This window comes from Sus scrofa, chromosome 9, assembly GCF_054392235.1.
Source record: "Sus scrofa isolate SSC_HxYL_T2T_F1_AM1 chromosome 9, Sscrofa_HxYL_maternal_Yorkshire_Landrace_v2.0, whole genome shotgun sequence".
NCBI classification, from domain to species: domain Eukaryota; kingdom Metazoa; phylum Chordata; class Mammalia; order Artiodactyla; family Suidae; genus Sus; species Sus scrofa.
This window is the reverse complement of record NC_139391.1, coordinates 41,925,806-41,938,440: the sequence shown is the minus strand read 5'-3', so window position 1 is coordinate 41,938,440 and position 12,635 is coordinate 41,925,806. Positions and strand designations below refer to the sequence as shown.

Genomic DNA, 12,635 nt, shown 5'->3' with positions numbered 1-12,635 from the left:
GCATACCCTAGAGAAGGCATCTTGGTTGAGTGACACCATTTAGGACTCAGTGCCAAGAACACCTTCTTTCTCTGAGCCCGCAAGATTCCGGCAAGAGAATGAAACCGTTGTTGCGCTTATTTCTGACATTCAGCTCTGCCCACTAGTGGGGAAGCCCTCCAAAGCACCGCCAGTTTCTTTCATTGCTAAATCTCTAAGAGAAAGCGCAGGGCCTGGCATGCAGTAGGCGCTCAATAGCTGCATGTCCCATGAAAGAATACATAAGGAGCTGTGGGACGGACAATCACAAAGGGAAGAGGGGGTCACGGGCAGGGAAAGTCACAGTACAGAGAGATGGACGGCTAGAGCTGGGGAGAGCCCAGCTCAAGTGCAGCGGGTTCCCGGGAGCTTCCCACAAGATTGTCCTTGGAATCAAGTGACCTCCACACAGCTCATCTTGTTAAAGCCTCTCCTGTCTATCTGATGGGCTGAACAGGACTCCCCAGTTCTGGCTCCATGTCTGAGCTCTGCTGCCCAGAAGCGAAGATCCAGCCCCTGGAAGGACCAGTTTTACCACATGATGCAGTGAACCAGTCAAAAGATCCTGGTTCTGACCCAAAGGTGCAGCCCTCCCTGGCTTTGTGACCCTGGGCCAGGTAGCTACTGCCCTTGGCCTCATTTCTTTTTCCTTCTTTTCTTTCTTTCTTCCTTCCTCCCTCCCTTTCCTTCTTTTTTTCTTTTTTGCTGCCCCGAGGCATAGGAGTTCCAGGGCCAGGGATCAGATCCGAGCTGCAGTTGCAGCAATGCTGGATCCTTAACTCACTGTGCCCAGCTGGGGATCGAACCTGAGTCCCGGCACTGCAGACACACCACCGATCCCATTGTGCACAGCGGGATGTCCTGGCCTCATTTCTTCATCTATGAAATAGTATTCCTGACTAACCTGCCCTTTCCAACACCAACTTCATAGTGCTGTTAGGAGGCAACTGGCAAACGTTATGCAAATCCTACCAATGAATTGTTTTCTAGCAACCTGTCAATTTCAATGCAAAGCAGAGACATAAATTGGCCTTGAGCCAAAGAAATCATTTATGAGGTCAAAGAATAGCGCTTCCTCCGCTCTTCTGAAGAATGAGTGAGGCTCAGTCTCAGGCTGGACTCCAAGGGGTGTCTTCCTGAAGGGAATCTGAACTAGGGAAAGGGAAGGGGTGCCACAGAGGTGATGGACAGAGGTAAAGAAGGGAAGGCCCATGCAACTATCTGTACCCTCATTTGCATCAATTTCCTCTGGAAGTGTCGACCTCCACCACACCCACCCTCCACCCCAAGGGCAGCTCAGCCAATTTTGGCCGCCTGGCATGTACACCTCACAGATTCCCAATTTAAAACTAGGTTAATTTTAGCCAAAACCTGGGAGAAAGCCAAGGCTGGGGAGTGGGGGGAACAGGAGGCAGGAGGGATGACACAGACCCAGGGTATTTATTTCACCCAGGTGATGACTGGGTCTGAAATGATGAGACACAAAAACCCTCATGTTTACACCTGTGCCATTTCCATACCAATTAGCTCTTTAATAGAAAGGAAGGCACAGGATCAGAGGGGTACACAGCTGGAGAAGATGTTCAGGTGCTACACCTTCTCAGAGCAAGGCTCTTATTATCCCTAGATATAAGCAGTTTCTTAATCAAAAGCAGAGGGATCTAAATATACCCGGGCTTTTTTGGGTAAGCCAGTGATGGCTGTGTGTGTGTGTGTGTGTGTGTGTGTGTGTGTGTGTGTGTGTGTGTGTGTGTGAGAGCGTATGCATGCCCACGGACCAAGGATGGGCTTCTCGTGTCCAACTCCACCCAATCACACCCAAGACAGGAAGTGCTGCTTCCTCACCCTCGCCCTGTAGCTTCTATCCCCCCAGAGGAAGAAAATGTCAACTTTGGGGGTGTGTGTAAAAATCCTGATTTAAACTAGAACTGCCTCCCACCCTCCACCCCCTATCCTGCCCCCAAATCCTTCAGACACATCTTTCTACTTCCTCTGACCACCTCCCCCAACTCCCCCACCCCCCCACCCCCGCCCCATTACTCTTTCCTAAGACATCCTTTCTAGCCCTGAGCAGCCCTCGTAAACCACACACACCAAAACTGTCACAGGAACTGCCACCTCTTCCTCTTCCCCATCTCTCTCCTCCCTCGCCCCAGGTCACTGCTAAAAAAGTGGCAGGACTGCATAATCCACTGTGCTGGAGAAAAAGACAGACAGAGACAAGCAGCCCGGGGCTGACTCACACCGAAGGCAGGAAGGCTCTGTCTGCATCTCAAGAGGCTGGAGGTGGGGGTGGGGGACAGGACAGGGAGCAGACAGAAAGGAAGCAAGAGGCCAACCCAGGACATGGGCAGGGGCGCCTCCGTTTTGACTACCCTACCCCGCCCTGTGCTATCATTTAGGGCTTGGCTCCTTTTCAAGGGATCTACTGAAGAAAGCACCAAGAGGTCCCTCCCTAGCTCTCCTCCCGGGCATCAGGTGCAGTATCCTTTGGAATGAGTCCCAAACTCCCAGCCTTCCTCAGAAGGCTAGCTACATGCTCAAGGAGGGCCTGGTCTACCCAGCCCAAGAAAGGGTCAGTCCGCTGACCCCCTGGGAGTGACAGCTGCTGGAGAGTGGGAAACCAGTCTCACAGTTTCCTTTACTGCCTACAGTCTCTCTCCCGGGAAGGGCAGAGAAACCATCTTTGGAACCAAATTAGCCACAAGTCTGTGCACTGGTGCTTGTCTCTTACATATAGTCACCTACTGCTGGGGCACCTTTAATCATTGGCTCAGTTAGGTCTGCCTACACCAAGCCAGGAGCTAAAAACCTTAGCATCTAGCCTTCTTGTCAATTTCAGGCTTGTCAATTCCAGTCTCCTTCTCCAGCCCTCCCTACCCCTTTTTCCTTTCTTTCTCATCTGCTTAGCATCTTGGAAGGCACCCATATATCAATATAACCTTCCGTTTCCACAAGAGAAAGGGAGAATGTTAGGGTTTCATATCATTAGTCCAGGGAGCAGAGAGTTCTCAATGAATAACCAAAAGGGGAGGTGCTGGAGCGGCTGATTCAAATTTGTTTTAAAACTAAGCCATGGATAGAGGAGTGATTACAAGTCTGAAAGCGAGCGTGCACACACACACACTCACTCATAAAACCCTCCCAGTCTCTTGGGGAATGTGGCCACATCCTCAGGCAGCAGCAGCTAGTGATGCTGGGCTCCCAGAAAACTGTATTTGTTTAGCAGCAAGCTGCAGACACAAGTGCATTTCATTACCCGGCACCTCCAGCTACAGTAAACAAATTTGTCAGCTCACTAGCTCATTAAGGTGCACCCCGGACACGGGGGATTTATCGAGACCCGCACAATAAAAGTAACATGAATGGATTTACTAATTTTGTCAATCACTCCAACAAACGAGCTGAACAGGCAGAGAAACCCGACGAACCGGACAAGAGCAGGGGTGGAAAAGGAAGAGGAAAGTCTACTTTGGTTTGCAAGAGAGTGTCAAGGGGTTAAAATGGGGCCAGATCTGTGCTCTGCTGCCTAACCAGTTGCATCTACCTCATGCTGGGCCACCCTGTCCAGGGTGATTGGCCCCTGGCAGCAAGGTGCAAGGGACAAAATCAACTGTAAGACGTCATACCAAGTTTTGGACCCCTGGCAGCGCCACACGGCTGGAAACACACTCTCTCCTGGCTGGCATCAGATACGGAAGGAAGGATGAAGCTCCGCCTCTCCCAACATCAGGAAGCAGCAGCCACCTCCACATCTGAAGAGCCTAGTGGCCTCTTCTGGAACCTCCCACCTGCACCACTGCCCTTCTCAGCCCAGCTCCTGGATCCTTCCAGACATTCCAGAACCCAAACTTCCACCCCAAGAGCAAGGAGAAGAAGAAGGAAAGGGAGCTGGTGTGTTGGGGGGGGGTGTCGGGGGGTGTTGGGGTGGGAAGCAAATCCGGAGAGGTATGCAGCCCTCTGGTCTGTAACTTTCAAAATGACAGCAGGACTGGGGCAAAGGTCACGGGGTCCAAGGCCTTAAGCACCTCCGCCAGCTGTGGCGGTGCAGCCTGGGGCCCGCAGGACGCCTGCCCGTATAAATCAGCCGTAAGCAGCACCCGCTGGGGGCGAAGACAATGGGCCCACACGGGGCTGGGAGGCAGGACAATGGGGCCCGGCCAGTGCGCAGGCCCGGAACAAATGTGCCCTGGCACCGCGGGGGCCCCCATTTGTGAAACTAATTGGCCCAAGATTGAAAAATTGGACCAACTTCAACAGCCCTGGGAGGAGAGAGGCGGCCCCCTCGTCTACCCTGGCCTAGCCCCCGGGGGTTTGAAATGGAAGCGGTTCTCGGGTGCCGCCCACTCTGGCAGAGGGACATGGGACCTTGGAGATGGGGCCGTCTGGGCGAGGGGGAGGGGTGGGCAGGTGGGCACCCTGGTGCCTTGAAGGACTGGTACCCAAGCAGAGAAGAAGGGACTTCCTCAGTTTCTCTCCACCGCTTGTTCTGTAGGAGTAAAGCTACAAGGGACAGGCAGGCACCTGTCTAGCTCTGGCTTCCTCAGACCAAAGGCTCCCCACTTCCCTCCCTTGGGGGTAGATGGGTGCAAATAAACACAGAGCTACAACCAGCTCCTTCTTTGGTCCAGCCTCCCTGGCATGTAGCCTTGGCCTGTGACCACTGCAGGAGGCTTGCAGCTCCCTGGAGGGCTGCATGACAGCTGGCCTGTAAGTAGCTCAGCCTCTGGCTCAGCGGGTCCTGAGACTTCTGGGAAAGAGGCCCTAATATGTGTGTGGGGGGAATCAGGATGGCATGTGAAAGGAGATGCCAGGGCAGGATCCCACCACTGTCCTCTTGCCCTAGCCTTTCCTGTGACTTCTCACTATTGGCTCCCAGAAGAAGAGGAGTGGAAAAAGCACGGAAATCTTCAGCTAGAAGGCCGATCCTCAAGTCCTGGCTCAGTGGCTAACTTGCTGTGTACTCTCTGGTAGGTTACTTGACCTCTCTGGGCCTCAGTAGCCTCACTGGAAAAATGAAGGTAGAAGCAAATGATCTTAAAGGGTTCCCCTCACCCTAAACAGTCAATGACTCTAGGCCTAGGAAAGAGGGTCCTGAAAGACTGAGAGGTCTTTCTCCTGCTGCTGAGATGCATTTCAGGCATTTCTCCTTCAAAGCCTCACTTAACTGCCTTCTTTTAGTTAAAGAGAATCTCGGGGCTTCACTGGGAACCACTGTCTTCGACACACAGAAGGATAGTCACAGACCAGACAGCAAAGTTGCAAGCTTGCCTGAGCATTTGCTGTGGCTGATCCAGGGCTCTCCCTCCGAACACTCAAGCAGCCTTGAGAGACAGGATGTTGAGAAAGATGGGGAAAGCAAGACTCCAAAGAACCCACTTGGTCCTTCCTCTCCAGGGGCCACCAGTTAGTTACCTGCTAGTACCTCCCAGAACTGGCTGTACACCCAGAAGGGCAATTCTTGAATCTCTGGCTCTGAAGGCACCTGCCAGCCTCTCTGTGCTGGGCAAGGGTCAGGCTGATGGGGTGGAAACTGGGGAGCCTGGAGGCAGAGGGGAGATTTCTCTCCCACACCCCCAGCACCAGATGACAGAAAAGACAACGGAGAGGGCGGCTCAGAGAACCAGACCCTCTGAATCTCCTTAGAATGTCACCCAACACATAGTAGGCACTTGAATTTTTTTTTTCTTTTTAGGGCCCTTACCTGCAGCATATGGAGGTTCCCAGGCTAGGGGTCTAATCGGAGCTGCAGCTGCCAGCCTGTGCCACAGCCACGTCAACACCAGATCCCAGCTGCATCTGTGACCTACACCACAGCTCTCAGCAACACCGGATCCTTAACCCACTGAGCAAGGCCAGGGATTGAACCCACATCCTCATGGATACTAGTTGGGTTCATTAACACTGAGCCACACTAGAAATTCTAAGGCACTTCAATTTTGAGCAGTGTGTCTAGAGCCTTTTGGGAGGGTGTCAAGGTTCTACCTGAAGATGAGACTCAATTTCCTTCTTTGTACAATAACTTGCTGCTGGGTCCTTTCTTTCCTCTCTTTTCAAATGTGCAAGACATTTTCAATCTCTCCAGTTTCAGGCATCCCCAAAGTCCTCCTGAGGCCCCCGAGGAAGAACTGGGGCCCTAAAGAGGGGTCTTTGGAGAAAAAAAAACTCAGCTTAGGTTTTATCTAAAATGTCCTGTAAACCCCAATGTAGCCCAGAGATGAGGAAGGGGCAGGAGGCGGCTCACCTAGAAGAGCAGGGACAGACAAGGAGACAGACAGACCTTGTCCAGACAAAGACCCAGAGACAGAATTGGGTGGGAGGGGAGCAGGGACTGGGGGAGACAGAAATTCAAAGTAAAACGAAATACTGTTTCGGAGCCATTTAAATATCAGACACACATCGGGCACTGAATTCAAAGCAAAACTACCCCATATAAATAAACAAAATCAAACCCCAAAAAGAGAGAAAGATGTATTCATTTTACTGACATTTTAATGGTTCCTCCCCCCCGCCCCCGAAGATGATTACAAATTAAGCAGCATTTAAACGCTTTTTACTGTCAACAATTAAAAGGCGGGCTGTGAGCCTGAGAGTGTGGCGCCCATTCATTCCCACGGTAACCAGGCTATCAGAGGCACCGCCAGGCCTGCCCGCACGGTACCGCACACAATGGCCAAAGAGGGAAAAGTGCACGTAACGTTAATTTTGCAGGACGTTCAGAAGCAAATTAAAATATAAAAAGCTCCTGGCACAAAGATAGACACCAAGAGTGAGGGCAGGGCGGGCAGGTTGAGCTTGTGGAGTTCAAGTCTTAGCAATGGCAGCGTTTAAGCACAGCCTGGTTATCTTATTCAGAGCTGCCTCGTGCCCAGTTTATGTAGTGTGCACGCACGCATGTGTGTGTGTGTGTGTGTGTGTGTGTGTGTGCATAGGCACATGCCAGGTGCCCTAACCTGGGCTTCAGAGTGGGCACTGGCCCACCAATGTCCACCCCTCCGTGCCTGAGCCATGACTTTCTCTGCGGGAACCACAGGTAGGAACCAGGCGATCTTAATTTCACTCTGGGGAGAGGAAAAGACTTCATTCCGGGGTGGACCAAAAAACAAATTTAAGTTTTCAGAAACTGACTCATTCATTGCTCTCGCTGTCACTACCAAGGCCCAAGACCGGCAATATTCACATCTTTCTGAAAGGCTAAACCTCAGTCTTTGTTGGGTCTCGGTATATTCCCCTGCTAGAACTCTGTTTTAGCCAATTCAGAATGGATTCTACGAACCCATATCATCACAGGTCACTGTCAGAATTACAGAATAATGAAAACTCACCTCTGGGATAAAGAGAGAAAAGGAAGGAATAAAAAAGAAAAGGATGGAGTTTCCTGGTGGCCTGGCGGGTAAGGATTCAGGGTTGTCACTGCTGTGGCATGGGTTCGATCTCTAGCCCGGGAACTTTCTGCATGCCGCGAGTGTGGCCGAAAAATAGGGGTGGGGAATATGGGATGTAGCCACGCGAATCCTTTCCAGTCCTTGGGAGAGATAGAAAGCGACAGAAGTGAGCTGGCTACCAGGTGGAGGGCCAGAGGAGGCTGGGTTTAGAAGGAGCTGGGTACATTGCTGTACCATAAAGTTTAATATGCAGGAGGGGCGACTCAGAAATAAAAGAGACACGTCCCCTTTAAAAGGAAATATAATTTACAGTGTGCAGCCAGGCGGCCCATAGTTTCAATCTCGTTTACTATAGAGAAAACTCTGCTAGCTGTTCTCTATCCCACAAATCCGATTTAATCAGACAAGCCAGCCAGCGTGGCTTGGAGTAAAAACGGATAATTAGTAAACAGAGAGCTACTCCAGTGCTTCATTGGCATTCGAGTTGGGCTACTGTGTCGCATTTAAAATGCAGTCTGATGAAGTTTACAAAATCAAACCATTTGTTACTCCTATTGAAGAGGCTTCAGGCCACTTGCAATTAAATTGGAATTAGTGCTCAGAATGAGACACAGCAAATTCATACTAAAAAGGGATCTGACTTTGAGACATTTGACTTCACTTCAACAGTTTCTGTGTTGAGTGTGTGTGTGGGTGTTACTAAACAACTCCTCGCTCACCCCAACTCTGCTGGGCTCCCCGACGCGGTGAGCTTGCTCCCCACAACCTGCGGCTCTCTGGGCTGGCAGTGGGGGATGGGGCAGTGAGGGAGGGGACCGACAGCTGACACCGGGAAGCCGGGCGCTGCATTCACACCGGGAAGATACTGTACTAGGGAGACTGTGTCCACAAAGGACCATATGTCTCCCTTCTGCATTGAGCCTTGGGACAAGGAGGTGGAAGGGGGGCGGGAGAGCTGCCAGAAGGCACACTTCCAGGGGGCACCGGCCCCGCCCACCTCAGACAGAGGGCTGGCAGCTTGGGGAGAATGGGGGCACCTTTTCCCCTGTTGGCTGGGTTCCCGTGATGCGCCTGCCTTCCCTCCCTCGAGGGCCATGCACAGGGCGGGTTCCCGTTACTCTGTCCTGCCCATCAGCACACTCCCAGACTCGAAAACTGCCCTTCCCGGCAGAAAACTGTCTTGGCAGGGTCTCTGGACCTCGAGGCCACATCCCCGCCCCCAAGCAATCCAGGGACAGAATTCAGGAGGCTGGTGAACCTGGAAGGGGAAAATAGGCCATCTTTATGATTATTATTATTATTATTTGTCTTTTTAGGGCCACATCCGAGGCATATGGAAGTTCCCAGGCTAGGGGTCGAATTGGAGCTACAGCTGCTGGCCTATGCCAGAGCCACAGCAACTCGGGATCCTAGTGGCACCTGCGACCTACACCACAGCTCACAGCAACGCTAGATCCTTAACCCACTGATCAAACCCACATCCTCATGGATCCTAGTCGGGTTCATTACCACTGAGCCACAACAGAACTCCATCCATCTTTATTTTTTATCAAATTCTAACTGGAATGTAGCAGTTCCTTCGATGGAGAATGAAAGCCACAGAACAGTGAGCTGTACCTGTGATTCGGTCATCCTTAGATAGTTAGGTATTTCCATACCACATTAAAAGAGACAGTGCATTATCCTGAAATACATACACAAACCCTAGGTACCCGACCTCTGCTTGAGCTTATTAACAGTGTAACAAAGACTCACATATATGCTGTGTTACAAATGATTTTAAAATATTTTGATATCTGAATTTAACATTTCCATTTGTAATCTTAGGTATTTTACTTTATGCATCTAGAGACATTATTCTGAGGAAGGGCTGACAGGTTTCACCATTTTCCAAGGGACTCATGGCACAAAATGTCAAGAATTCCTGGTGGAGGGGCTCAGAGGAGGGAGGGGGAGTTATTGTTCAATGAAGACAGAATCTCAGGTTGGGAAGATGAAAAAGTTCTGTGGAGGGAAGGTAGGGACAGTTGCACAACCACATGATCATCCGTAATGCCACTGAACTGTACTCTTAAAAATTGCCAAAATGGTAAATTCTATTTTATACATATACATATATATATATATAAAACATGTATATATATCTCACCAAAAAATTGCCAAAATGGTAAATTCTATTTAATATATACATATACATATATATATACATATATATACATATATATATGTATATATATATATATATATATCTCACCAAAATAAAAAAGAATCCTTAGTCTCAGCTGGTCAAAAGTTACTTGTATTTCTACAATCTCTCTGTGGCCCAGAAGTATCGAGGCTAAAATCCAGTTCCATTCCTTCTAAACTTTTCCACCTACTGTTCAGAAGAACACTGAACGCTCAGGCTCCCTGGAGGCATGCAGCCATCACATCAAGCAGAGGTCCCGGGAAGGATTCCGCAGGAGGTCCAGGCTCACTGCTCAGCTCTGAGAATGCCAACTAGCCTTGGGCAAGTGGCTTCAAGTTCAAGGTCTCCTGTTTCCCCTCTCCCCATCAGAACGAAAGTTGCTTGAGACCAGGGACCTCATTTCTCCAACATACTGCCACTGTGTTTCTTGGACTTGACGGGTGTTTGAGGACTTTTTATTGGATACAGGGAAGGCTGGACGGGTGAAGGAAGGATTAAAGAAATGAATTTTCTCTCCCCAACCCTCAATCTCCTCAGTGACATAAGGAGGATAGGCTCTGTGATCCTTTAAAGCGCCTACCGCCCCGCGGGCTCCATCTGCTCACCAGGCTCCCCACCTCCTGCCCACACCTTTCTCTCCAGCCCGCAGCCCCGGAGGCAGCAGGGGGAGGTGGTGCGCACAGGTGGGAGCAGGCTGTGGCGGGAGCGTGTCTGATGTGGGACACTGAGGGGGCCGGGCCCGGGCCCCTCGACTTTCCAATGGACCTCAGGCCCTGCCACACGGAGAGGAAACAGGCAGGCGATCTGGCGGGAGAGGGAGGACAGAGGGTTTACAGACGAGCTGAACAGGCAACAAGAGGGAGGCATGGAGGCCTGAGAAGGAGGCTTTGGTGTAGGGGCAGGAGGCACGCCACAGCTTTTTTTTTTTTTTTTTTTTTTTTTTTTTGCTTTTTAGGGCCACACGCGTGGCACATGGAAGTTCCCAGGCTAAAGGCCAAATGGGAGCTGCAGCTGCCAGCCTACACCACAGCCATAGCAACATGGGATCGGCGCCGCACCTGTGACCTATACCACACGCAGCTCACGGCAGTGCTGGATCCTTAACCCGATGAGTGAGGCCAGGGACTGAATCCACATCCTCATGGATGAAGCTAGTCAGATTCGTTTCCCCTGAGCCACTATGGGAACGGCCACACCATGGCTTTTAAAGCCCAGAAGGAGGAGACTGTCCTTTTTGCCCTTTGGGGAGAGCGGGGGAGAAACTTGTGGTCAGGATCCAAAACCAAAAGGTGTTTTGTCCGCCAGCCTTTCCCACTTCCCCCAAATCTGGAACGCCCCTCCTTCCAAGACGGCGGTATACCTGACTGAGTCCTTTCCAGGGAAAGGAGATGGGGTACCTAGCAGACCTGAGCCCGGGCCTCAAGCCCACACGAGCTAGTGTGCACGCTCTTTAGACAACCAATGGGCAGCCTGGCCCACCCTGCACACATGTGCATGTGTGCACACACACACATGCACGCCCCTGGCTGCCCTGAAGGAAGATTTGCAGAGAAATCCCAGCCTCAGATTCTAAAAAGGAAATGCAAGGAGTTCCCGTTGTGGCTCAGCAGGTTACGAACCCGACTAGTATCCATGAGGACACAGGCTCGATCCCCGGCCTCGCTCAGTGGGTTAAGGATCCAGTATTGCCACGAGCTGTGGTCTAAGTTGCAGATGCGACTTGGATCCCATGTTGCTGTGGCTGTGGTGTAGGTCTGTGGCTGCAGCTCCAATTCAACCCTTAGCCTGGGAACTTCCAGATGCCAGTTGAAGCCTTAAAATAATAATAATAATAATAATAAAAAGAAAACGCAGTGAAATGTCACTTGTGGTTGGGGGTTCTTCTTCCTCCCATGTAGGTTCTGTTTCCTAGGACCCTCCCTTTCAGTTCCTCCTCTGGAGGTTCTGGGCCACTCCCTGCCAGGACTGGAGCCAGGCCGCAGCCACGTGTCTGGCGATCCTGTCACAAAGAGCCAGAGAAGACACCTCTGTTCTCTTAGCCAACACTAGCCCTCTTTTCAGTCATCTTCATTTCTCTCTTTGGGTACCCCTCCTCCACCCTCCCTTGGGAGATGTCACTTGAGCGTCGCTTTGAGCACCATTCACTCACTTCCTCGTGCACTCACGCACCTAGCGTTTCTTGAGTTCCAGTTCTGCACAGGCATCAAATACCAAAGCTAAGAAGACATTTCTTGCTCCTAAGAAGCTTCTAGTCTAAGACGTGTAGAGCTAAAAGGAATAAATGACTCACTCGTGCTCCAATATAGATCAACCTTGAAAACATGATACATGAAAGAAGTCATTCACAAAAGACCAGATATTACATGATTTCATTCATAGCAAATGTCCACAATCGGCAAATCCTTAGAGTCAAACAGTAGATTAGTAGCTGTCAGGTGACGGCCAGTAGGGGCAACTAAGAGTGACTACCTGCAGGCTCTCAGTGTGAGAAGATGGACCTGTTCTGGAACGAGATAGTGACCATGGTTAGGTAACAATGAGTGCACTAAAACCCACTGAACCGTACACTTTAAAATGGTGAAGGTTTTTTTTTTATTTGTTTGTGTTTTGTTTTTTGCTTTTTGGGGCTACACCTGTGCACATGGAAGTTCCCAGGCTAGGGGTCAAACTGGAGCCACAGCTGCTGGCCTACACCACAGCCAATCGTAACGCAGGATCCAAGCCACATCTGCAACCTACACCATAGCTCATGGCAACACCAGACCCTTAACCGACTGAGTGAGGCCATGGATTGAACCCCCATCCTCATGGATACTAGTCAGATTCTTAAGCCACTGAGCCACAATGGGAACTCCCTAAAATGGCGACATTTATGTATATGAATTGTATTTCCAAAAATTTGCAAAATTAAATAAGAAAATTAGTGTAGCGCAAGAAGCCTGGACTTTGAAATCATACAAAACCTGGTTCAAATCCTAGCTCTGCCATTTACTTCCTAGTTAGAGAACGCTAGCCGGTAAGCATCCAATTTGCGTCATATGCAC

At 50.5% G+C, this 12,635-nt stretch overlaps 1 protein-coding gene across 7 annotated transcripts in view; it reads right to left on the bottom strand.

The window, feature by feature from the left end:
• ZBTB16 (zinc finger and BTB domain containing 16) overlaps positions 1 to 12,635 on the bottom strand; it is a 199,788-nt gene that overhangs the window by 17,760 nt on the left and 169,393 nt on the right. The gene's annotated exons all lie outside the window — the stretch shown is intronic.